Raw genomic sequence first — 23898 nt, 5'->3', positions numbered from 1 at the left:
TTTTTTCTCCTCTTTGTATGTTTCTTGCTAAAAGAGCGTGCTTGTCACAGCTATCTAAACGTGCAGATCCACGGACAGGCAGCGTGGCTTTCAGCTTGCTCTGTCACGGACTTAGACAGCATCAGCTCTAGTCCCGGTTCCCTACGTTGGCATATTTGCTTTCAGACATATCAAAGCTGACTTGCCTTTTATTGACGTAAAGAGCAATGAAGAAATGTGAGGCTTATGAAAAAATAAAAGACTACAAAAATTATGCATGTATGTGAAAAGTTTTCTGTCTGCTATTTCCAGAATTCTAGAATTGATCACCCACTTCCATGAATTTGAAGTCTATAAACAAAGGGAAGAAAAAACTCCCCATTTTGCTTTCACCAAAAAAAATGAGACGGTATTAACAATGGCACCTAGTGGTAGAAGGGCGCTGCCACAAAAGCTTTGTTGAAAATGTGGTCTCACTTAGTCTGCCCCTCTCATGGTGTAACATGCTGGGCCTGTTTTGTTTTCTGCTTCCGTGCAGTCCGGCATACATTAGAGTGTTTAGTGTAGACCACACGTGCTTCTCCAAGGGTTCCACGAGGGTCAGCCTCACAATCACCCAGGGTGCCTGTTTAAAATGCAAATTTAATCCTTCATTGCAAAGGCCAGAGACATCTTAAAGTGCAGTTCTTCCTCTCACTCTGAATATCATAGACCTCATTTGTACGTGTCTGTGTATACTTTTTAATTCACAACCACGGAAAATAAAGATGAAGTTTATTGTTATTCCAGTGCTCGAGGAATTCTCACTCCTGTAGGAGAAGTAGAAAGATAAACAGTTAAATTACAATATCTATGTAAACAGTAGATCGACAAAGGAAGGAGTGACAATATCTGGGAGTAACAGGAAAACCGTTCACTGTGAAAGCTACATTTGAACTCATTTTTGATGACTGATCAGGAGAATGTGAGATGATGACATGTATCAGGAAGGAAACGGGAGGTAGAAGAAAAGGCATACATCTGTCAGCAGGTATGGGGCACCGACCGAGTAATAAATCTGGAAGACAAACGGAATGTGGTTTGTAAGAGGCACGAAGTGAGACAACGGGACAAAGCTGTGCTCTGCAGTGTGGTTTGACCCTTCGGCACTGCTCTGGGTGCCCCAAACCTGGTAGGTTTTGTCAAAATGTAAAAAAAAAAAAAAAAAAAAAAAAATCCTTTTACTTACTCAGTAAAAACTCAGTTTATATTCTTGCACAAATAAGCTATCTTATGAAGAAAAAAGTTTAAAATCTGGAGACATCTGTAAGAAATGAGAGAATGAAAGAATAAGGGAGAAAAATGGAGGATATGCACAGAGGGGAAAATAAAGAATCACTCTTCATGGGCACAAAAAAATTTTAATGAATGAAAACCACTAACACAATCAATCACATACACACACACACACACAGAAATCTAAAGAAAAAAGGTAGATTATTGCCTTAGATGCAAAAAAGGAAGTTTATAATGAGTCCAAGAATTTGTGATGTAGTAACTAAAAATAAGATATGTACCCTGGAACAACCATGTGCCTGTGCAGTCAAAAAGCCATGTATAACTTTTGATTCCCCCAAACTTAAATATAGCTCCTCAGTGTGTGCAGAGAATTGGCTTCAGTACCCCACACAGATACCAAAATCCACGGATGCTGCAGACCCTTAAATAAAAGGGCAAAGGATTACACATACAATCGGCCTTCCACATCTGTGGATTCCTTATCATAGATGGGACATACCATTAATACTGTGTTTTTTTTAAAATCCATGTGTGCATAAACATGGACTATGGAAGGCCAACTCTATATTTATTGAAAAAAGTCTGCCTGTAAATGGACCACCACAGTTCAAATCTGTGCTGTTCAAGGCTCACCTGTACTTTTTTAACATGATTAAATAAATAGCAAGATGGGTGAATAGATAGGTAGGTAGGTAGATAGAGAGATATAAGTGAAAAGTGTAAACATGTAAAAAAACACCTACACCCAAAATTTAGCACCTTACTTGATAAAATCAGAAACAAATCCAGGATGCCAACAATCTTATCATTGGTTAGCAAGTAATGGTGGCACAGAAGTCAGTAGATAAGAATAATAAACTATATATGTAAGAAATTAAAAAATAATAGTAAATCTACCTTTATTTCCATAAGATATGTCAGTATATCTCAGTTTTCTAAAAGGGTCCAATTGAAAAATAATTTTACAAATCAAGTAACTTAAAAAGGAACATATGAAACTAACATAGAAACAGTTGCATACTGAAGTGTGTATATATATATATATTTATATATACTATGAAAATATAAAACTAGCTAGAATAAACAAAATGAGGTCTGATATACATATTATATATATATATATAAAACAGAGTAAAATAAAATATATGGTCATAAATCTAGCATAACATATACTCTACATAAGGAAAATTATAAATACTTCTGAAACACAAAAGAAGACAAATAAAAAAGGTATATTATTTGAAAGACTAGCACATATTTTTAATACTTAATTTTGCTGTGATTTAATACATGTATAATACAACAAGGCACATAAAACAAAGAATAGCTAGGATAATTCTAAAAAATGACATGTTTGGATTAATTAATATTACTATGTATTAAAACATTTTTTAAAATCTCCATACTCAGAACAATATATAACATAGGGATACATAGAATTATCAATGTAAAAAAAAAGGAACTCCAGATTGCAGAGTAAATACGGAAATGCAGCTTACACAAAGGTAGCATCAAATAAGTGTGGAAATGTTAACCTTTTACAAATGGATACTGAGACAATTTGATATCCATATGTATTTTAAGTGATAAAAATAAATATGAGCTGTATACTGTAAACAATGACACATTTCAATTGAAATATGAAGATTATAAATATAAGTAATAAAAAGCATGTTAAATTGCTTTTAGTGGGAGACTGAAGAAAGTTTTCAAACTGAGACAAAACTCAAGATGTAATTAGAAAACGTTTAATAAATTTAAAAACAGAAGATTAAGAAAACATGAAGAAAAATATCATAATCAAAGTGAAAAATAAATAACAAAGGGGCAAAAAATGTTTTCAACTTACATCGCAATCTAATGAATCAACTAAAAATAGAAAATAAAAAAAAATCTAATGACCTAATTTGAAAACCTGATAAAAGGCAGCAATGGAGAAATCTCAGGTAACAAATCCAGTGACCATTAAAATGGAACAGTACAAATTGAAAATTGCAAAGAGATATAATTTCTTATACGTTAGAATAAATAAATTTTAAGTTAGACAATAAACTCTTAGTGAGGTCATGAAGAAGAAGGCGTAGCATTTTGTTGAGGGAAGGCAAAGTTTTCCAACAGAATGGAGAGAATTTTGGCAATCCTGATCATAATTTTATAGTTATTCACCCTTTGGATCAACAACATTATCTTTTGGAAACTATCCTAAGCACGGAAAAGTAAAAAACACAATTTATGGAATATACCAAAATCAGAAAACAACCAAAATATCCAGCAACAGGTAACCAGTTGAATAAACTGCTTTAAATCACAGAGTGATGTCTATATTTACCTGCAAAAATTGATGAATTACAACACCAAACATTGATATGGAGTGATATCCAGGATATATCGTTAATGAAAGTGAGAGGATGTAAGGGTCTTTGTCAATAAAAAGGGAGAGGGAAATCCATGCACACACACATATAGAAAATACCTATGTATTTTTAAAAACATATTCAGAGTATGTTTTATAAATGTGCATTATATACATGATTTATAATAGATATGTAAAGTCTATATATAGGATAGAGACACCATATATATATATATGTGTATATATATATAGAGATGTGTATATATATATATATATACATATATATATATATAGCTTTATTAAATTCATTGGAGTGACATTGGTTAATGAAATTATGCAGGCTTCAAGTGTAAAATGCTATAATATAATATCTGTATACTGCATTGTGTGTTTACCACACTAGGTCAAATTTCCTTCCATCCCCATTATTTGACCCCAGTTACCCTTCACTGTCTCCCCCATCCCCCTTCTTTCTAAACACCGTACTGTTGTCTGTGTCTATGAGTTTCTGTTTGTTTGTTTGTCTTGTTAGTTTGTTGATTGCTTTCAGTTTTATAGCCCACACATGAGTGAAATCATATGACTGAAATCATAGATCATTGACATTTTTTACTGACTTATTTCAGTGAGCATGATATTGTATATATTATGCTTTCTTTTTAAACCATAGAAGGGAAAAAAGCAACTGCAAATACAATTATTACTTATAGAAAGAAGAGTACAAATTAGAAGGGATAATATTGGAAACAAGGTTTCTATTTTTATGACAATATAGAAAATTATGTATTCCTTTCTTTTCTAATTGTTGTTCAGTTACAGTTGTCCTCTCTTTTCCCCCCATTACTCTCCCCTGCTGTGTCCCCCAACTCCTACAGTCAACCCTCCCAATCGTCTGTACTCATGAGTCCTCTACTCAAGTTCCTTGACTTGCGCCTTCCCCTTCTTTCCTCTGTTATTCTCCTCCCCACTCCCCTCTAGTCACTGTCAGTTTGTTCTTAATTTCCAAGTCTCTGGTTCTAGTTTGCTCATTTGTTTGTTTTGTTGATTAGGTTCCACTTATAGGTGAGATCATATGGTATTTGTCTTTCACTGCCTGACTTATTTCACTTAGTATAATGTTCTCCAGATCCATCCATGCTGTAGTGAAGGGTAGGAGCTCCTTCTTTCTTTCTTCTGTGAAGTATTCCACTGTGAAAAATGTACCCATTTTTTTTATCCACTCATTTACTGATGGGCATTTAGGCTATTTCTATCACTTGGCTAGTGTAAATAATGTTGCTATGAACATTGGAGTTCATAGGTTCTTCTTTTATGTACTTTTTAACCTTAGTATTATTTAAGTCCTATCTGTAATTAAAACTCATAACTATATTTATGAAAAAAATTTCCCCTAAATGATATCAAATTGAAACAAATATTCTAATTTTGTATCAAGTTGTATTATGACCATACACACACACACACACACACACACGCACTTTTTAAGTGACTTTAAGACCAAGTATTTGACTGATTGTCTCTAATGGTTTTTATTCTAAAGACAAAAAAAATCACAAAGAAATCTTAAACTTTATTCAGTCATCTATTTTTTTTTGGTGGTGAGAACTAGGTTCTTCTCTGTGATCAAAAGGAAAGCATTCCAAAGACTCACACACAGGAGATTGTGGGGTGGTAAAATGGTTTATTCGTGTGGAGATAGAAGCTGCCCCCTGGGTTTCCAATGTCCCATCTCCCTCTGTCTCACCATGGAAAAATTCCAACTGTGCCTTCAGCAAGGCCAAGACAAAACCCGGTGTCCAGAGTTTCTGCTCCATATTGTAGTCAGGTCCAACATCCACCTAGCGTGGTGTGTGTTTCCAGCTGCAGTCCATTGTTCCCTTTGGAGCCCATGCAGCCTGCCATGGGCCGGGTAGCTGCTAGACCCACATGGTCTCTTATTCCTTACAAGAGTGCAGAAACAAACCAGGCGAGTGAATCATGAGGTGGGCAAAAGAGAAAGAGAACTTTTTTGTTCCCCTGGGGTTATAACCAGGAGCATGGGTTTGGGGTAGACCAGGAGCTTTCTCAAAAGAATCAATCAACTCTCTTAACTTGCAGTCTTGGGATGGGTTTATACCCCTTAGTTTGACTGACAGGCCTTTATGGTCCAGCACCTTCCCCTGGCCCCCCAACAATCTGGTACTGGAAGGGGGAAGGGGGAAGTGTTAATCCCCTCAGTGGAGAAGTGCTGTAATCCCCTGGAGTGTGAAGCTGCAGCTTCCTGACTGAGCAAGCAAACAGGTTTATGCTTCCAGTTTATTCAACTCAATGTGTAGTTCTCTTTGCTCTCCTTTCTCAATATCTAGCTAAACACCGAAGGTATAATATCACTATTGTTAATTCAAATTTAATATATGTTTTTAAGACAAAGCAGATGAGCAATGACATCAATATATTTTAAAGAACCAAAATGTATAATTTAAATGTATAAGTTAAAATAAACAAAAATATAAAACACAACTAAGTGAAAACTGTGTAATAATAAGGAAAAATTCTCTTAAATACAAACAGTCGAATAGTATTTTCTAAATATACCCACTAAAAAGGCCCAGAGAGTTTTATTCTTTCATAGTAAAAAGAGGCATAATGACAGAATGGGATGTAAGGACATTATTTATATTCTGATTAGAACAAAACAACAGGAAAGGAAGAATTTCATGTACAATCAGATAAATGAGAATAGGGCTGGTTATTGTGTCATTAAAAAATCCATACCATGGTGCTTAGATTAAAAATTGCAACTTTATATTTGTGAGAGATGTATGATAAATATTTGCAGATGAAATAGCAGATGACTAGAATCTGCTTTAAAATTGTTCAGAGGGAGGAAAAATATATAGTGGATAGATAAGAAAAAAGATTAACAGAAGATTAATCATTGTTGAAGCTAAATTGTGGATATATGAGAATTCAATTTACTTTTCACTTTAATTTTGGATAATTTTAATTATTTTTATAATTAAACATGTATTTAAAATTTTTAAATGGACAGAGTTGTTTGAAATAAAACTTAAGACTATATAAGTAATATATAAAAAGTTAATGTATATTAAATTTCTTAAAAGTATCTAAACATCTTTGAGCTATCAATAAAATATAGTTTGTCACAATTTATTCATTTTTATTTAACACACATACACAAAATTATAAAAATACAAAGAAAATTGATGAAGTATACTTGCCTAGGCTACCACCTCAGCTGATTCAGTCCTGGGCTGAAAAATAGTGACAAAACAAATTGCCATCATATCCAAATCAATCTCAGTAAAATCGATGAGGATATTTATGAGTATATTTTCAGCAGTTGTTAATTTTATCAGAAGAGACCAGTATTTAGTTTATGTGTCTTCTTTTTTACTATTTTACTATTCCAGGTATCTAATCATTCCCTTTTAATAGCTCTTATGGTGGGCACTACCTATTGAAAATAAAAACAGTTTTTAAAAGCAGTAATGCATGATTCTAGTATTTATATTTACATATATCCTTTATGACTCAATTCATTTTAATTAATGTTCATTGAATTAAAAGTATTGATTTTGAAATAAAGATAAGACAATGAACTGAGCAAAGCTCTTCCTCATAAAAAGCTATCATCTATAGAGAAAACTGGATGATATATAAGTAAGCCATTGAAAAGTGCTATTCAGAAAAGTAAAGTAGGATAAAGACGATACAGAATGGAGGGGCCGCTATGTTATATGCGAGCTCAGGAAAGCCTCTCTTATCACATGACACTGATGAAAACTTGAAGGAAATAGAGGAGCATGCCATCTCTTACCAGAGTAAAAGATTTTCAGGCAGAGATTTCAAGGCAAACTCCCAGAGACAGAAGCCACCCTAACACATCTCATGAATCGAGAGGCCAATGTAACAATGGCAGAAAAAGTAAGAGGGCAGTGGCTAGGGAGATCAGGTGGCTATCCAGAGGCTGCTTGATACAGGACATAACAGGTAACTGCTTTATTTTTCATCCCAAGAGTGATGGGTTTTAAACCAGGAGTGATACATGGTACCTTACTTTTAAAAATAATAGTTCCATTGTGTAAAATACAATTATTAAACCTCAGCTAGGTTCTTGATATGACTAGAATACATAACATATTTCTGTAATCCATTTGTTATTTAATTTTCCTTGAAAATTATTTCATAATCCTTCTCTCTTCCCAACTCTAGCACCTTCTTCATCATCATTATTCACAGTAATAATTCCACTCACTATCAAATTTAAACACTGAGACCTTCTTAGAATTTGGGCACATGCCTGCTACCACCCATTTTCCTATATCTGTGATCATAAATTCTGCCTGCTTTTCTGTTATTCTGTATTAATGGTCCAAACTAACAAAAGCCAGACTTTCCTCCCGTGTTCTAATGATGCCCTCACTTTTCGTATACTCAAAAATCGTGCTTCAGAAATTCTTCTTTCTTTCTTTGGTGTCGACGTTTTTCTCTCCATTGGGTAACTCTCATTATTTTGTCAATCAATATGAGGATATTTTCCTCATCCTTAAAAATTTATAATAGTCTTGACTCTACTTCTTTTTGAAGCCACCACTCTAAATTTCTGCTTTTCTTCATTGTAAAATTAAAAGAAATAGTTTCACTGATTACCTTATATTTATTTCCCTCCAGTTTACATTTGAACCCATTCCAAATAAGTGTCTTCATACCACTAATAAATGATGCGGGTATGGTACCTCAGTGGAGGTAATTAATATTGTCAGATTCTTCATGTAATTCGAAAGTAAACATGATAAATTTGGGAATTTAACAATGCGGAGGCCCGAGAAGGCCAGATGCTGCTAAAACTCAAGCCTTACCTCTTCAGTGCTCTCTAAGGACTGTACGCTCCTGGTATCTGCATCTTTTCCCCTGAATCCTTTCTCTGAAGAACAGTCACAGTACCCTGAGAGCAGTCCACATCCAATTCTTTTTATTTTTTTAACACTTCAAAATGTGTTACCTAAGGAAAAGGTAAAGTGATCATCAAACCTAAAAGATAAACTTGAGCGATTTCCAAAGCTCTTCAGTGATAGAAGTGTATCTACTAACCAAGAAGGGTGCTTCTCAACAATGACCTCTGTTATTAGAAATATTTATAACAGAGTCAGGAAGATAAGGAAGATAACATCAAGTGTTTAAGGAAACAAAATATGCATCAGGTAGCAAAATAAGAGGGAGATTGTAGATGATGATAGGAATACAGGAAAGGGGTCAGGGCACTTTCTGGGCTGAGCAGATGCATGCCATGACAAGGAACGTTTGTAGTGATAACCTCAGGTGATGGTAGAGGAATTGCTCTGCAGTGAATAAAACATTTATAGTCTAGAATGATCTCTGAAATGGGATAATTTCCTTAATATTTATTGGATAAAAGAAATGACTATTTCCTGTTTTTCAACATCTAAGTAAACTAAGTTATATTTTATCCTTTTCCTTGCTATGTTTTATAATTCTCGATGACATATACCATTTCCTGTTATTTTTTTTATCTTAAGTTTCACTGTTTACGTATTTTTAGAAAGTGTTTCTTGCATGTCCTTTATGTGGGAACCCTTGAGGGAAGCTTCAGGTGAAACGGGGCTCCAGCAGAATGCTGGTGTTGGCCCCTGTCTTCACTGGGTATATGCTCTCCACTGCTCGGAGACTGACAGCTCAAGTCCTCCATCTGGGCCTGCTGATCACTGTCGGCTCAGATCTGGATCTGAGCCTTTCAAGTTGTCCTGGGTTGAGTCAGAGCAGAATCCGCATCCCCTTGTGGGCTCCTGTTTGGAAATGATTTCATAGTTCTGGGGAGTGTTGGCTGTGCTGCTCTCTGAGGTAGAAAACCCTGAGTGTTTGATGGGTTCCCTTGGTTTACTCTTCACTTCAGTGCGATTTAACTGGGCTTTTTGGATTTTTTCCAGCCTTTCTTCTATGGCCCCTGATTCTTCCTCCAGCTGCTTCACCTCAGTGAAATAATCTGTGACTGACCGCAAGGGCTGCAATCCCTTCTCCATGTGGTTATACATTCCACTCCAACGCTTGTATTGAATACATGAAGTTGCATGGTGCTGTGTGGAGGCAAAGGTTTCCTTGGGTCTGACTGTGAGTATCTCTAAAGGGAGGATCCATGTGGTCGCTTGATTCTTCTGCAGGTGAGCCCATAAAGAGTATGTTCTTTCTTGAATTGTGAATTCTCATCTTTCCTTTTTGCTGTTACATAGAAAGTTTCCAAACTGTCAGGAATAAATGTGATGTTGAATGTTAATCAGAAACTGCTCATTGAACTCAAACACACAGGGAAATTATTCCATTAACTGCCAGACACACTCGATAAACTGGTCAATAACTGGAGAGATTTTTTTGAATCACATCTAGATTGCCATATCCGTGATTAAACTTATGACCAAAGGAATTCCAGTCCTTTTCAATTAATACAACGAAGCCATTTAGAGTCCAGTCATGTGGATCCATCAGGAAGCTGGCCACCAAGCACACCTGTGAAGTCCTGCCCCAACCATCGAAACAGTGAACAAGTTCACCTGATTCTGCCTCTGCAAATGCCTTGGCAATGAAGGTGCCTGCATCCTCGAAGGCCTTTAATGTGCCTTAACCAGCCAAAACTCTCCAGTCCCCACAGAAAGTCACTCGTGGAGGGAGACTGAAGTTCACACACTTCCAGAATTTTCTGCAGGTGTTTTCTATCCAGATAAACTGGAACTTGATGTTGGAATAATTGTCTTCATTCTCACAGCCTTTCCCAGAAGCATGGTTTGCCATGGCATTAAGCTTAGGCTGAATGTCAACGACTTAAATGAAGTTGCTTCCTGAATTGGCTTTCCTGATGGTCTGGAGCATCTGCTAGTCTTCCAAGCACAGGGCACTGAGGCTGGACAGGGTCTGGCTGCTCTGGCAGGTGGAGGCGAGGTTATTTTTATAGTACAATTGTAAGAAAGTGCAGGAAATCGCCACCTACTCCGGAATCTGGAACTCTTGGCTATGATGTACGTGGTGGCCAATCTGAGAATGTACAGTTTGGTAGGGTAAGACTCACAAACTCTGCAATCTCTATTTGCATCACTGAGCTGCCAATAATCATTAAGGAGGCCCATGCACTTGTATTCTTCACTGAGATTGATCAGTACCCAGTCTTGTTCTCTTTCTTCTTTATCCAGATTGTTGTTGAATTAAAGGCAGCATTACTCCTCATATTTGACCTCACAAAGCATATCAGAGAGATGTACCCATCATGGCAGTCTCTCTCCTGTGGTATGGTGAGTTGTGCCAGCTGAACGTTCTTGCTATGCATAGGCAGATGGCATCCATTAGCAGTTGTTGCCTGTTTTTCGATGGTGGAAATCTGGCTGTGAAGAATCCATGTTTCTTTCCTTGTGTCAGGTGCATTTTCCACAAATATGACATGAGCATCCATAAAATACAAGCACCTAGGGCTGCTTTTTCAGCAGACATTCTATCTACAAAGGTGGCATTTCCCCCCTTGGGCTTACCGAGGTCTCCATGGCAGGCCCATGTCTGCAAGGTTGCGGCAGTGACTGGGGCTCACATATCTACCCACGAGCACAGTGCAGTGGGAGGGGCACCTCATTCAAATCCTGCTGGATACATTTTGCAAATACCCTCAATTCCCTCCTTTATAAGTGTGTTAACTCTGGAACATGCTTTCTATTCCATTGTCCTAGGTTTCTCTGCAGAGTTAGTTCCAACTGCTGAAAGCTGGATTTCAAACTCACATTTTATTTGCTACCTTCCTTCAGGGGTGTCCAACCTTTTTGTGTTGGGCCACATTCATCTCCATCCCAGGCCACCTGAGGCCTGTGAGCAGCGGGTTGGACACCCCTGCAGGATTGTCTTATTTCCTTACACTTTGCCAGTGATTGGCATACATTCTAAATAAGTTCTTGCTCACAAATCCTTCTCTCATGATCTGTTTCTGGAAAAACACACACAAAGATCTATGGTATTCTTAGGTTTCAAGAACTGGAGAGAGTTAGCTGGAAAGACAGTATTCTCAAAATTAGTTTACTAGCATGAACAGAAATAAAAGAAATGAAATGTTACACAAAAATTCATTCAGGTTCTGTCAGCTGAAGGGTATATATTGTACAATATTTTTCTATGTCTTAAACATTATGGTTCACATCTAAAGGGGATAAGCATTGGACCCTGAGGGAGTGTCCATGTGAGGTCCCTGGGGTGGGAAGGATCATTTGAATTTCTATGATAGATAGGACAGCAATATCTCCAGTATTTTCAGTTAGAAGCAGTCAACTGAACTGCACAATGCTGCAGCCAGAGCAAGCTGTAGGAAGCGCCATGAGATTAAACAAAGACGGAGAAGGTGAGGGAAAACCTTGCCAAAGGTTTGAAATGGTGTGCTTATTACGAGAGCGTAGCCTGGCAGCATTCGTTGACAGCTCCAGATCTTACACGGGGAATCCATTTCTTCACCCTCCGCTGTCACTGCCTGCTCAGCCACTTCCCTGCTGCTATAAACGCTCACTTTTTGTTAGACATCCAGAGTGGCAAGTGAAAAAACAATGTGATTTCGATTTTTCAATAAAATAAGACAAGTTCAATGCACTGAACTGGCAGCTTTGCTTCTGAAGAAATTTTTGCCACTAGATTTGGGTACAGAGCTAAGCTCATAATAAAACTGGTGGGGAAAAGACTAGACAAAGTATTTCTAATGTGGCAACACACACGCACATTCGAAATGAGTGGTGTTACCAGTCATTAAATTCATTTTCCATATGTAGAGAAACTACATAGTAATGCTTGACCTTTGGTATTTGATTACTACCCATGTGCCTTTATGGCAATTTCACTGAAGTTTTAATATAAAGACATCTGTATCATAATCTAAAAGAAGGTATGGATAATAGCAAACAATAACTAAATATTTACAGATTTGCTTTGTCAGTTTCACTAAAATAAAAATATGAACAAACTCATACTTGCTACTTGAGATTACATCTGATTGGAAACATAAGCTGTGTCAATAAAAGTGTGAAAGGAAGAAATCAATATAAGCTTATCCTGTGCATAAGCTCTGGGTAAACAGAGGATATTTTTTCCAAAGTCATGTGTTGATCTTTCAAAATTGAAATATGTGGTTAAAATAAGCAAATGATACAAAAGGAATTTATGAATATATAAACCTACAATTCTTAAAATATTAGTTTTGAGTTAAAATGTGCTTTGAAAATTGTCCATTTACAATTGGATAAGGAACAAAGGAGGTTCAAAGGGAACAGAGACATGTATTGTATTAGGAAAAGAAAACATGTTAAAATGATTAAAATAATAGCAGTTCACCAAATAGCAAAAGTTTATGTGAAAATTCAGAAACATATTAATTGTAACTTGTTGAAAAGAAAATACTATTTATAATATATATAGACTTTACTTAACCAAGGTTTTCAAAAGTGGTAAGAAAAATAACAAAAACAGTCAAAATGTTTCATTGTTCTTATCAAAATGAGTAGTGCTCACCCACTCTTCTCTCTCAATCCCTCCTTCCCGCCTTCTCTTTCCTTCCTTCTTTTCTTGCCTATAACATAAACAGTTCTAAAAATTAGGTGACTTCAAGCATGGGCACCAGTGATCTGTAATTGTTTTGAGTGTCTGCTCACCAACACTAATCGATACTCCATGTGATTCCCTTATAGTAAAATGTCAATACTAGTCCCTGCTTATAAACAGATAGAGAAGCTGGGCTGCTTCATAAGAGCTGTATTTTTTTCTGGGAAATCTCCTCAGTTATGTCATGTTGTTAGATACACAGGCTTATTTAATATAATAGAGCTGGTTGACAAGTGCATGGGCAGGAACACTTCCCAACGTATGCAGAGTACTCAGCAAAAGCTTTTGCACGGCTATGGGCCCTCAACACATCCATTGATGAATTAATGAATGAATGTGGAAATAAATCCAGATGACTCTCTGACTTGCTGTTCTGTCGGGGCATGCAGTACCATCAGTTTGCTCTTTGAAGAAAGCTGAGGGTATTGGGAGATCATGTCTCCTTTATTGTGTCCCATAATTTGTTTGTTTGTCTCTTTGTATTTAAGATCACGGCTAAATCTATTGCATCTCACAATAAACTGAATTAATAAAATTATCTGAAGACCAATTAATTATCATGTTTTCCAGAACCACTTTCAATCTAGGATTATACTAGAATACCCAATTCTACCACCATTGGTCTGTTGGAGATATGCTGTCCCTGCCAGTAAATTATCTCCTTGCGAATGGTGTTGCCAAAGCTTAACAATGACTATGCATGGGATGAGTCATCCACAGTTGGTTTCGTGGCCTTTGGGTTAAGGTTGAAATATTTTTGTACGACTCTATATCAAAATTGGTGTTAATTCTTTCTATGTCAGTATTTATTCAACACCCTTTCTTGCAATGGTAAATGCATACATATATATGTGAGTGTATCTCAACACTACTTTTCAAATAACAGCACAAAATATCTACTTTCAGTAAATAATTAGGCTCTAAAATTAAGCTAGTTATTAACAATTAAAAAAATAGAAATAAACACCTTCTTAACTTATGTGAAATATTTCATGCATAGTCAGTCATGAAAATTAGTTACCACCTATAGAAAATAAATACAAAAAATGCATCTTTTAAAGAAGATAATTAAAGCACAAATTGAACAAGTAAATATTGTTCTTTTTAAACTTAAATATACAAAATTAAAACAAGATACATATATGCAAAAAACTATTTCCACAAACCCTAACTGTGACATATCTGTATCACTAAATATTTCTTAAGCAAGTTTTAATTGACAACATATGTCAAACATCACAGAGCAAAGTGCATGAAGCACTTTGCATCTGTCAGAGCTACTTACAGCTAATTTGTCTTTAATATATTGTTTCGTATTGAAATGTGCCTTGTGTCTGTTTGTCAAATGCCGACACTGGTGTTCTATGCAAAACGGCTAAATATAGCCATGCGGCCTATAAAGGGAGTGATTCTATAATATCTTTTTTGTTGTGTAATAATCCGTAAATTGACAGCTATTGGAATTGAGGATAGATCATTAATTCTACATAAGTACTCATTTGATTACGTTGAATCCAAGTAAGAATTTAAGTAAGATGCTGGTAGTCCACAATGGAAACCTGTATCAGCCCATACATAAGGAAGAACTTAAAAGGGAAAATTCTGTGCTTTGTGTTAGCTTTATCTCATTAACTTGTAGCAAAAGGAGTTAAAATGTTGACTTCATGTCCCATGTGCAATAATTTTCACTCAGTAGATCTCCTAAAACAAATTATGAAAATTTCCATTAATGAACTTTGTACAAACCCATGAATTTATTAGTAATCGATATACCTTTCCTTGTTTTCTTTTCCACTTTGACCTTCAAGCAACAAGATACTTTTTTCCTGTATACGTACAATTTTTCACCCAGGAAAGTTGAATTAAATTAAATAATTTAAGCAGCATTGAAGTCTTAATGAAGGGAACTGTCCATTCCAGGCATACTACCCCGTGCAAAGGTGTTTTGTTTTTCCCTGGGTCAGAAATGTGTTGCTGACATCAACAGCCTAAAAGATTTTGTATTTCTTGCTCCTGAATTTCTCATTTGTTGGTTTGTTTCATCACTAGTGTGTTGCAGTTTCTTTCTAGGTCACTGTAGTTATTTCAAAATCATGTAAAATTCTTGTGTGTCCCCCACCTTTGTTATACCAATTCAGCTACTATGTGTAACTGTACAGTTGGTCCCTTCTGCATCTCTCACTCATGTTTGCTCTCACCCTTGGTAAGGTATTCATTCCAGTGGTTGTGTAGAATACAACAACCTCAGCCATCTGGATGGCATATGGAGCAGAGTGAACAAGTATCTTTAATGCTGCACAGCTTGAATATAAGCAGTCAGTCTCTTAAGAATATTCATATTTTCATTAGAGGCAAAAGTGCTGGGTATTAGGGAGAAAATTGGAGATGAAGAAAGGTTAAAGATTCCATGGATGCACACTTGCAGGACTAGAAAAAAACAACACTGAGCTGTGGATGAATACAGTGAGGGAAATATAACAAAAGCTATGAGGTAGAAGTATAGGAAAAGGTAGGTGAATTCTACTTATAAGCATATAAAGAAAAGGTGTGTATATCATAAATTTTCTAAAATACATTTTGAACTTGACTGTTTGGTTTGGGATTACCTTTAGTTTTAATATATCCCTTAAATGCCAATCAGTTCATGTTAGATTGGCACCGAGAAGTCTAGTTATTTGTTAATAAGGTACTAACTTGTTAGCTGAATGGAAATATATGAAGCATTTTAATATTTTATTTCATTCATAATTAGTATGTTTTAAATGCTGGGTATCAGAATAGATTCTGATCTAAAATATCACACCTTATTGCACATATGTCAATCACATTCAAATTATTTACAATTAAAATATTATTACTCATAACTGAGACAATGAAATGGAATAAGCATTTCTAAGGGAGTCATTTAATATAGAATCAGGAGGCTATCAGTGAAATGGGGCCTACGCACATCTTGTCCTGCAGTCTCCAAGCTGCTTTATTAAGTTGCTAAACCTGTTGCTAAGGTCAGCTCAAGGCTGAGCCATAAATATCTTGGAACTGCTGCATGGACACTTACGGACTTCCTCTCTTGTAGTTTTTGCCTCCCTCATTTGCATGTTGGAAGTAATCAACCCTTGTAAACCTAGCTAGCAAGACTGCATTTGCATGAAAGAACTGCATTCTGTGGTTTTTGCATTTATAAACCTTTCCTTTTCCTTGTTCTTTCCAGAGCTCATTTTGGGTTGCAACCTGAAAACGCATCTTCAGATTGCAATTTTTTTTGCTCAGATAAAATGCTTTCTGTTATTACAGTGCGAACATCTGCTTTGGTTAACAATACTAAGTGACTCAAAAACTAAATATTAGTCTTCTCATAATATAAAGTAAAACTGTTATTTTAATTGAGTTCTGAAGTTCAGATCATGCAGAGATGTCATGTATCTTCTCTTTGTATTAAAAGAATAAAGAAAAGGATTTGATCTGATCATTCGGAATTTCCTCTGTCTTTGGAACTGACTGTGTATGTCTCCACTGTACAATTACCTCTACAATCTTATATAGTGGGAAAAGCCTTAAAAGGAATAAAATGGCATATTTTATAACAACCTAACAAACAGTTTTTCATAGAAATATTCAGCACAATGAGCAATCAATAAGAAACATTAACATCCACAATAATAAGGTTAAATTGGATTAAACTTGCTTTGAAATATTCTACACTTTTGGAAAACAACATATTACAGTGTCATGCAATGTGGGACAAACGTAGATTTACAGTTGTGACTATACAAAGCACAGAATTTATTCTTGTATTGTTATTCATTCATTATTATATTATTTTCTGCATGAACAACTTAACAAATTTTGTCTCATTCTATATTTCAAAAGTAGTATATCCTTGCTTGACTGAAAAATTCAAAATTCTACTTCAACATGAAGTGAAATAACTATTCTTTCCATTAAGCTCTTTTCAGTTTTCATGAGATACAGAACAATTTAGGAGAAGACATTGTATTAGGACATATACTATAGAGAAGTGAAGCAGGCATACATCGTGGTTTTAAATGTCCAGGGAGAGCAGCAGAAATTTTGCCATGGAGGAAAGAGAAGAGCTACCAAAGCTTTAGCACCCATGGCTACTCTGAACAGAGAAAATTCTATCATGCAGGATAACTTTCCATTTAATAAAGTGAATCAGCTACTCTCCATGTCCAGCTGCCACCCTCTCTTAGCTACTGTTTCATCTCTTTCTGTCTTTTGCTTGTCATTTGTTTCTACACATTTTATTTTACACATGCACAATACAAATGTACAAGAGCCATCTTAATGCCATTTCCAGCATTGTGTAACATTTAAAAGAAGTGTTAATTCAACGTTAAGCATTTGAAAAGTAATGCAGTGGTTAAATATAGATTTCTTCCAGGAGATGAATAAGGCATTTAAAAAAAGGTCCTTTTCCCATCAACAGTGTACTAGGGTTCCCTTTTCTCCACATTCTCACTAACACTTGTTTGTTGTTTTATTAATGGTGGCCATTCTGACAGGTGTGGGGTGATATCTCATTGTGGTTTTAATTTGCATCTCTCTGATGATTAGTGATGTTGAGCATCCTTTCATATGTCTATGAGCCATCTGTATGTACTCCTTGGAGAAGTGCCTATTCAGGTCCTTTGCCCATTTTTAAATTGGATTGTTTGTCTTCCTGGTGTTGAGTCATATGAGTTCTTGATCTATTTTGGAGCAACAACTGTGGAAAGCAGTATGGAATTTCCTCAAGAAACTAAAAGTGGAACTGCTTTTTGACCCAGTAATTTCACTCCTGGGATTATACCCTAAGAATACTGAAATACTAATTCAAAAGAACTTATGCACCCTTATTTTCACAGCAATATTATCTAAAATAGCCAAGTGCCAGTCTACATCCATACCACCTGAATATGCCCGATCTTGTATAAAATAGCCAAGTGCTGGAAGAAGCTTAAGTGCCCATGAGTGGATCAAAAAACTGCAGTATATTTACTCAATGGAATACTATGCAGCAGAAAGAAAGAAGGAGCTCCTATCTTTTGAGACAGCATGGATGGATGCAACTGGAGAATATTATGTTAAGTGAAATAAGCTGGCAGTGAAAGACAAATATCATATGACCTCACCTATAAGAGGAACCTAATGAATAAAAATAACAAACTAGCAAAATAGAACCAGAGGTATGGGAACAAGGAACAGACTGACAGTGACCAAAGGGAGTGGGGAGGGGGATAAAGTGGAAAGAAGGGGAAGGGGCTAGTCAAGGAACATGTTTGAATGACCCACGGACATGGACAACAGGGTGGGGAATGACTGTGGGAGCTGGGGGTGGGCTGGTGGAGGAGGGCAAAGGAGGAAAAATGGGGACGACTGTAATAGAATAACAATAAAATATTAGAAAATGAAAGTCCTTAACCTCTTCTTTACACATATCTCTCTTCACTGTTGTACTTTTCCTAAAAGTTACTCAACTTCCTTTTCTCTCTTCTGTATATGTTCCAGTTTCACAATGTATCTTTTTTCACCCCTATTTATCTCTTACTTTTCTCAAGAATAACATGCAGTCTGTTCCACCGATAGCTTGTTTAGTGAATTCTAAGTGGTCTACCAGAAAAGAAACTACTCTCACTCTTAGAAGTTGTAAGAAGGATGGATCACAAATATTTTAATGCTTTTGTCTCCCTGTAACATTTCCCTGTAATGGCACTGGCATCTATCCAAGAAGTGGGCTGCACTGTTTACTTTTGGTCCCTTCCAATCAACAAAGGAATAATTTTATTTTTCCTTTATTTTTACTTACATATCATTTATTAATCAAAAGAAATTACCTTCATTTGAAGTTAAAACTAAAAGTAAATGGTCACATATGTAAATTATAATCCCACATTTAAAAATACTATATACAAATGTTTATGTTTGTTTTTTGTTTTATTCTTTCCAGGTTTATTGAGATATAATTGACATGGGATTATGTAAGTTTAAGGTATCAAATGTGATGATTTGATACACTTATATATTGCAAAATGGTTGTCACCATAAGTTTAGTTAACACATCTTTTACCTCACGTAATTACCATTTTGTTTTTATGACGAGAACGTTAAAGCATGTTGGTCAAAGGGTACAAACTTCCAGTTATGAGATGAATGGTTTCCAGGGCTCTGGTGTACAGCATGGTGCTAATGGTTAACACTAGTGCTTCCTTGTCTGATTAATGCAGAACTACTTTTTATTTACTATCTGTGTGTCTCTGAGTGCCATGTCACCTGATTTGCTCTGATTGTCTTCCGTTTGCTTTGTTTTTCCTTCAGAAATAATGATGTTAGGAAATGTAGAGAAGTCATAGAAAAAACAAATTGCTAATTGTTCTGACTCCACTCTCTGAATTTCTACTTAGTACATAGGCAGTACGTGATATGAAGCAGTGTGAAAAATGTACTCAAACACAAAACTGAGACCATAACATGTAGTTCTGTGTCTTATTCAGGGAAAACTGCCTACTGGGAGTTCAGACTGAGTGCAGACTAAGAAATCTGTGCATGGCCTCTGATTCCCTCATTTCTGGCTCCTAAGTGGTCTTGATTCCATCAGCTGATCTCTTGTCATGTTTTCTCTTTTTCTTTTTTTCCCCTCAGAGCAGCTGTGTAAAATACTTTTTCACCTTCTACAAAATTAGCTTGTCTAGCATGTAAATTCAGTTGGCTGATCAGGTTTCTGGAAATTTTAAGATATTCTTTTCCCTCCCTAAGCTTTTAAGAAAATTTCTACTAACTTGCTGTAATATAATTACTCAAAATATAATCTGCCAAATATGATAGTCTAGTACAATATTCCCCTAGCCCGAATATATATACAAATGTTCCTTCGACTTTTGTAAGGAAATAATTCACGTACTAGACTTATAAAAAAGGGTATACATGCAACTTGCCATGTGGATTTTCTAGACCTGTCATAGGAACCCGAATCAAAATACAGATCTTGGATGCTGTGACTCAGTGAATAATTCCTAATGTCATATCCTCCAAATTTTTACCTACACTCCGTCATTTCTTGGTCTTTTAAAAATTGTCACTGCTGTACCATTTTAGCAGCATGTTCAAATTGCAGCTGAGCAATCGACAAAGATATTCATTTGTACTTTGTTCTTGCTTAATCAACCCTCATTTTTTCTTGCCTTAATGTCAACCAAACTCATTTCCAAAATGTTTTCCTGATATTTGTGTTTCCTTGTTTCAAAAGTCCTTTATGAAAAATGCCCTTCGTAGCATTTGATTTTGAAAAATTGTTGTTTGACTATGTTTATACAAGGGTTGCTTGCAGACTGTTGGAGGGGAACTGTTTCACACATTGTATCTTAGGAGGCCAGGCCACAGGCACTAGGCTCTGAGCCTCTAACTATATTTCTATGGCCACACATAAGACAGACTATTCAGGATCATGATCTTCAAGGGTGTATGAAATTCTTATCAAATTATTAGGGACCAAAGGTGAGAGGGATCTTCCTAAGTGTTCTGATGTTGGTAAGAATCCAGCTTCCTTTCCATGGCCTTGGGAGCTTTATTCATTTAAATATGTTTTAAACCCCTCCTTTCCTGCTAAATGCTTTCCATATATGCCTTTTGAGCTCTTTGGAACAGGAGTCCTCAACTAGTAGTTCCATTTTAGTTTTTATATCTTGTTTATGGTGGCAACACAGTCACTGGTAAATTTGGCCACAGATAGTGTAAGTGGGCAACAGCTGTGAACCCTTTCACTTTGATATTCCACATGCTATTTCTGCCATAAGTAAAATAGTCAGATTGCTCAGCTGTTGTATATTAATGAGCTTAATGGCTATCTCTAGTTTAAAAACTCATGAGAAATTTCTTTAAAATCCTCCATCTAGATTATTCATACAGTTTTAGTGAGGTCAAATTCTCTCACTAATACCTTAAGTCTGTATGTATTAACCCAGAGGAGTGTCTGCGATTTCCCTCCACAGATTATCAGAACACCAAAGGTTAATATTAATTTCCTTACAAAATAAGTCCAACTACTTAACGATCAAGAGTTAGTTCTCAATGTTATAAGGCTTTGTGTTATTACTTTGTTTTTTCTTATTGTGTTTTTTTATGATGCATATAGATTCAGTTTGAGGTAATACCATCCTTAGCCAATTCATAAAGCAACTCAAATTTTCTAGAGCCCACTCTGGCCAGTGTTAGCATAGATATGTCAAAGGAAGTATAGAAATAACTCCCAAATACTTACCAAAAGGTATGGACTGAATTATGTCCCCTCACCCAAATCCATATGTTATAGGCCTAAGCCCAGGGTGACTGTATTTTGAGATAGGTCTTTGCAAGAGGTAATTCATGTTAAATGAGGTCATAAACGCGGGGCCCTAATGCCATAGAATCAGTGAGTGTCCTTATAAGAAGAGAAGGACACACCAGGAGCACAGGTGCATAGAAGAAAGGTCATGCGAGGGCACAATGTGACGGCAGCCTGAGTAACGTAATGCATTGTTATAACTACAATCTTTAATGTAAATTACTGAGGCATTTCAAAAAAGTATGTACATACTGTAAAATCAATCTGATTTTTCCACAGTCCCCCATTAACTACTGAACTCTCTGTCTTCCTTTTCAACTGTGTGATTTCAGTTCTCTCTATACGCCCTTTCCTCCTATACGGTCTGTCGTTCAGGGCTGTTTGAGGTATAATAGTCATCTGTCACTGTTCCTTCAAAAATTCTCAGAACTGAAGTTTATTCTAGCATTATTCAAATCAGAAAAATCATAGATCACTGAAACTTTAATAAATATTCTCACAAAGTTAAAAAGCTAATTAACACATTAATATTTTGGACCCTCACTATTATACATGTTGTAATAAAAATAAAATATAATTTTCAACCGTCAAATTTGAGAATATATAAATCTGACTAGGATCTAATGAAGACAGGATTTCTTATATGTTACCGCTGGATATATGTATTATTGTTAAATAAAAGGAATACAAAATTTGAGACCTGATATTATAATATTTAAATTTTATGTAGAATAATTATCACTATGTTTTCATCTATTAATTGGATTGTGAAAAATGTTTATTTCTTTTATTCATATTTTATTTAATTCTCTCCCGTGGATTATGCACTGAGAGAGAAAGTGACGGTTACACTGATACAAACATTTTGGTACACAGTAAAAATATTTCTCATTGCAGAAATAAAACACTGGAATCCAGATTTCTTTCATCAGCCTCCCGTTCTCTCTAGTCTAGTCTGTCTACCACTGCTAAGTGAATCCGATCTCTTGGTTTTCTGACTAAATCAAGTTTCTGAATCTGTGAGGCAAGAACTGAAACTTCAATCTTAGTAAGTTCAAAAGGTTATGAATACCCCATGAAGCCAAGGGGAAGACAGATAAAGATGCCACACTTGGGTGAACATGTTAACTTTATTAGGTGATTGTGTTGAAAATAGAATCTCTTTGTATTCCATTATAAAAGCGAATATTAAAGAAAACAATGACAGACAACATAACGGAGTAGGAAATATCTGTTTTATAGTTTATTTCCACTTCTCAGAGCATTTGAAAAGTGGATATAATTTAATTTAATTTTCATTGTTCACTTTTTCCTCCAACACTGAAGTAAAGGAAAGAGACGCACAATTGAATGTCAATGGTGTGGTCTGAATAAATAATGTTTGGATTGACCTACAGTTGCAAAATATTTTATTTAAGTAGTAATGATAGGGGAGCTCAAGAGTTGGAACATTTTAGTTTTAGGTAATAGTTAATAAGCCTAGTAGTTAGTGCATGTAAAACAACAACAACAACAACAACAACAACAAAAACTATTGTTTGAGAACTGAAGGCATGGCCTACCCTGACTCCAGGAGACCAAAAGCAAGTCAGCCTTTGAGCTCCAGAAGAGACCATAAGCAATCAAGATGGTATGTGAGCCTTTGTGTTCCAGGAAGAGACATCCTGCTGCCAAGAATACAGATAAAGAAAGTCACCCAGGACACAGGACAACAGGACCCAGATAGAAAATCAACCATCAGTGAATGAAAGGATGTTAGAGAAATTGCTGGACTGCAGCTCTTATCTGATTAACCTCTTTCTTGAATTCGAAATCCCTCACCTATACTTTTTATTTCCCCTGGAATTCCAAATCCCTTTACCTACACTTTTTCCTCCTTATGACAAGGCTGACTTGAACGGAAATGTAAGATTCTCTGTTAGGGTATGTAACCCTCTGTCTTTTCAGATCACTGGCCATCTGAATAAAGCACCCATAAAGATTGAATCCCAGTCTCTACTTATTGGTTCCAGTAGTGACAGGCAGCATGAAAGCCAACTTCTCCAGTTTCAGCAATGGCCTATTTACTCCAAGCATCATTTAAAAAATATATTTATTTATTTTTAGACACAGAAGAAGGTATGGAGAAAGAGAGGGAAACATCAACGTGTGGTTGCCTCTTGCACACCCCCTACTGGGGACCTGGCCCACAACCCAGGCATATGCCCTGACTGGGAATCCAACCTGAGATCGTTTGGTTCACAGGCTGGTGCTCAATCCACTGAGCAACACCATCCAGGGCTACTCCACCATAATTTTACTTTCAGTGTATCTTTTAAAGTAAGCATTGTGGTTTATAGAG

At 35.9% G+C, this 23898-nt stretch overlaps 1 pseudogene; it reads right to left on the bottom strand.

The window, feature by feature from the left end:
• Window positions 1-9194: 9194 nt before the first annotated feature.
• The window catches only part of LOC112310371 (phosphatidylinositol-3-phosphate phosphatase MTMR7 pseudogene), a 100664-nt pseudogene continuing 85960 nt past the window's right edge, over window positions 9195-23898 (bottom strand).

Source organism: Desmodus rotundus, chromosome 13 (genome assembly GCF_022682495.2).
Source record: "Desmodus rotundus isolate HL8 chromosome 13, HLdesRot8A.1, whole genome shotgun sequence".
In the NCBI taxonomy this organism is placed as follows: Eukaryota; Metazoa; Chordata; class Mammalia; order Chiroptera; family Phyllostomidae; genus Desmodus; species Desmodus rotundus.
This window is presented reverse-complemented; position numbering and strand designations above follow the sequence as displayed.